The 3,590-nt window shown below is 48.9% G+C and overlaps 1 protein-coding gene across 1 annotated transcript in view; it reads right to left on the bottom strand.

The window, feature by feature from the left end:
• LOC124028284 (collagen alpha-2(VI) chain-like) overlaps positions 1 to 1,982 on the bottom strand; it is a 28,174-nt gene extending 26,192 nt beyond the window's left edge. Inside the window, exon 1 of the mRNA XM_046340388.1 lies at positions 1,951 to 1,982. The gene's annotated coding sequence lies outside the window, so the exon portion shown is untranslated. The remainder of the gene's footprint in view (positions 1 to 1,950) is intronic.
• Between the last annotated feature and the right edge of the window lie 1,608 nt (positions 1,983 to 3,590).

Here is a 3,590-nt window from a genome sequence, read left to right as displayed (position 1 = left end):
ACATTTGCAGAGAATGACTATCTCACCTGGGTTCGTACAGATTCCTGAACAGTTCTACAGATGGATAGTTATACAGATGGACAGTTATACAGATGTCTGGACAGTTATAATATATGCAGGAGGACAGTTAGGCAGATTCCTGGACAGTTATATAGATGGACAGTTATATGGATGGACAGTTACGCAGATGGACAGTTAGGCAGATGTGTGGACAGTTAAAGGATGGACATTTATAGAGATGGACAAAGGGTGCAGATTCACAATTATATAGATGGACAGCTATACAGATGGAGCTTTATGCAGATGGACATTTATACAGATGCCTGGACAGTTATACAGACGGGCAGTTATACAGATGGACCACAGTGCAGATTGACAGTTATGGAGTTATAGTGGGGCAAAGTATTTAGTCAGCCACCACTTGCAAGTTCTCCCACTTAAAAAGATGAGAGAGGCCTGTAATTTTCATCATATGTACACTTCAACTATGACAGACAAAATGAGAAAAAACACTATTCCAGTCAGCACAGAACACTAACCATCTGAACAGGAACGCCCCCAGTCAGCACAGAACACTGACCATCTGAACAGGAACGCCCCCAGTCAGCACAGAACACTGTCCATCTGAACAGGAACGCCCCCAGTCAGCACAGAACACTGTCCATCTGAACAGGAACGCCCCCAGTCAGCACAGAACACTGTCCATCTGAACAGGAACGCCCATCTGAACAGGAACGCCCCCAGTCAGCACAGAACACTGTCCATCTGAACAGGAACGCCCCCAGTCAGCACAGAACACTGTCCATCTGAACAGGAACGCTGTCCATCTGGAACAGTCAGCACAGAACACTGTCCATCTGAACAGGAACGCCCCCAGTCAGCACAGAACACTGTCCATCTGAACAGGAACGCCCCCAGTCAGCACAGAACACTGTCCATCTGAACAGGAACGCACCCAGTCAGCACAGAACACTGTCCATCTGAACAGGAACGCCCCCAGTCAGCACAGAACACTGTCCATCTGAACAGGAACGCACCCCAGTCAGCACAGAACACTGTCCATCTGAACAGGAACGCCCAGTCAGCACAGAACACTGTCCATCTGAACAGGAACGCCCCCAGTCAGCACAGAACACTGTCCATCTGAACAGGAACGCCCCCCAGTCAGCACAGAACACTGTCCATCTGAACAGGAACGCCCCAGTCAGCACAGAACACTGACCATCTGAACTAAAGTTGATTTTCGCAACTCTGTCTAAAACCGAAATATTAGCGGTGGCCAAAAATAGTTTTTGCTAATTGACTGGTCACCAAATGAGAGTGGAGACGATGCGCGTGCATATATTCAAATACTTCACACACACATTTACACGGCTTTAAAATGTGATAGACCCTAATGCATATTTGAGTCGGATATTAAAGATAACCGAGAGAGAGAGAGATTGATTATTTGTTTTATTGTTTATTTCACTTTTGTATAATATCTACTCACTTGCTTTGGCAATGTTAACACATGTTTAACATGCCAATAAAGCCCTTGAATTGAATTGAGAGAGAGGCAGATGGGTTAACTAACAGCAGAGATAGCAGCAGTTAGAGAGAGAGAGATGTAGCAACCAACTGCAGAGATAGCAGTTAGAGAGAGAGAGATATAGATGGGCGAACTAACAGCAGAGATAGCAGCAGTTAGAGAGAGAGAGATATAGATGGGGCGAACTAACAGCAGAGATAGCAGTTAGAGAGAGAGAGAGATGTAGATGGGCGAACTAACAGCAGAGATAGCAGCAGTTAGAGAGAGAGATAGATGGGCGAACTAACAGCAGAGATAGCAGCAGTTAGAGAGAGAGATGTAGATGGGGCGAACTAACAGCAGAGATAGCAGCAGTTAGAGAGAGAGATATAGATGGCGAACTAACTGCAGAGATATGCAGTTAAACTTTATAAACTCACCCAAAACTTATTCGTAACAGCAGCGTGGAACCCTCGCGAATCAGTCTCTCATCTCGTGGGGAGAAAGACAGGAGGAAAAGGAGAGGAATCAAATAATGTTCTGGATGTGCGCGAGGTTCAAGCGTCCTAAAGGAGAAGAGATGGCTTGCTCTCCTGTTTCTCTCTCGGTGAGCTCGAGCTGTTTTGATCCCTCCTTCTGTTCTCCTGTATGCATCCACGAGGAGGCGCCCTGGGTCCAGGAGGTGTGTGTGTGTCTGTCGAACATTCGTGCTCGTGTGTTGGCATGCTTATGCGTGTGAGCGTGCACTTGTGTTGGCGCCAGTACGCCTGTTAATATCCTTTTTCAGCATTCAGTGATATGACTCGTTTAGATTGCGCCGCAGCAGGGCTTAAGAGAGAGTTCAGCAGGATCTGAATTGACCATATGAGTGCTTATAGCCGATGCCTGGGGAGTGGGCTTAGCCAGCCAGACACAGACACAGACAGACACAGACACAGACACAGACACAGACACAGACACAGACACAGACACAGACACAGTCACAGGCACAGGCACAGGCCCAGACACAGGCCCAGACACAGGCCCAGACACAGGCCCAGACACAGGCCCAGACACAGGCCCAGACACAGACCCAGACACAGGCACAGACACAGGCACAGACACAGCCACAGACACAGGCCCAGACACAGACACAGACACAGACACAGACACAGACACAGACACAGACACAGACACAGACACAGACACAGACACAGGCCCAGACACAGACATAGGCACAGACACAGGCCCAGACACAGACACAGACACAGACACAGACACAGACACAGACACAGACACAGACACAGACACAGGCACAGGCCCAGACACAGGCCCAGACACAGCCACAGACACAGGCCCAGACACAGACACAGACACAGACACAGACACAGACACACACAGACACAGACACAGGCACAGACACACAGACACAGGCCCAGACACAGACACAGGCCCAGACACAGACACAGGCCCAGACACAGACACAGACACAGGCCCAGACACAGACACAGACACAGACACAGACACAGACACAGACACAGACACAGACACAGGCCCAGGCCCAGACACAGACACAGACACAGACACAGACACAGACACAGACACAGACACAGACACAGACACAGACACAGACACAGACACAGACACAGACCCAGGCCCAGACACAGACACAGGCACAGGCACAGACAGACACAGACAGACACAGACAGACACAGACACAGGCCCAGACAGACACAGCCAGACACAGACAGACACAGACACAGACAGGCCAGGGTGGGCGGGGCCATCAGTGCCTGTAAGTCTTGGTGATGATGTCATCTGGTTGGAAATAGAACACACATGGCTGGGATTCACAGGGAAATGGACTGGGATTAAACTAGGCACATTTTAGAGCTCTATAGAACACACACACACTAAACAACACTGTAATGACTCTGTGTGTGTGATGTGTGTTTATATGTGGTGCTGAGGTGTGTGGAGTGTGTGTATGTGGTGTGTGTGTGTTTATGTGTGATTATATGTGGTGCAGAGGTATGTGGTCAGGTACCTGTGGAGGGTCTGTTTAATCAATTGCTGTCAACATGCCTCACACACACACACA

Source organism: Oncorhynchus gorbuscha, unplaced genomic scaffold (assembly GCF_021184085.1).
Source record: "Oncorhynchus gorbuscha isolate QuinsamMale2020 ecotype Even-year unplaced genomic scaffold, OgorEven_v1.0 Un_scaffold_3972, whole genome shotgun sequence".
In the NCBI taxonomy this organism is placed as follows: domain Eukaryota; kingdom Metazoa; phylum Chordata; class Actinopteri; order Salmoniformes; family Salmonidae; genus Oncorhynchus; species Oncorhynchus gorbuscha.
Note: the sequence above shows the minus strand (reverse complement) of the source record. Positions and strands in the feature narration are given on the sequence as shown.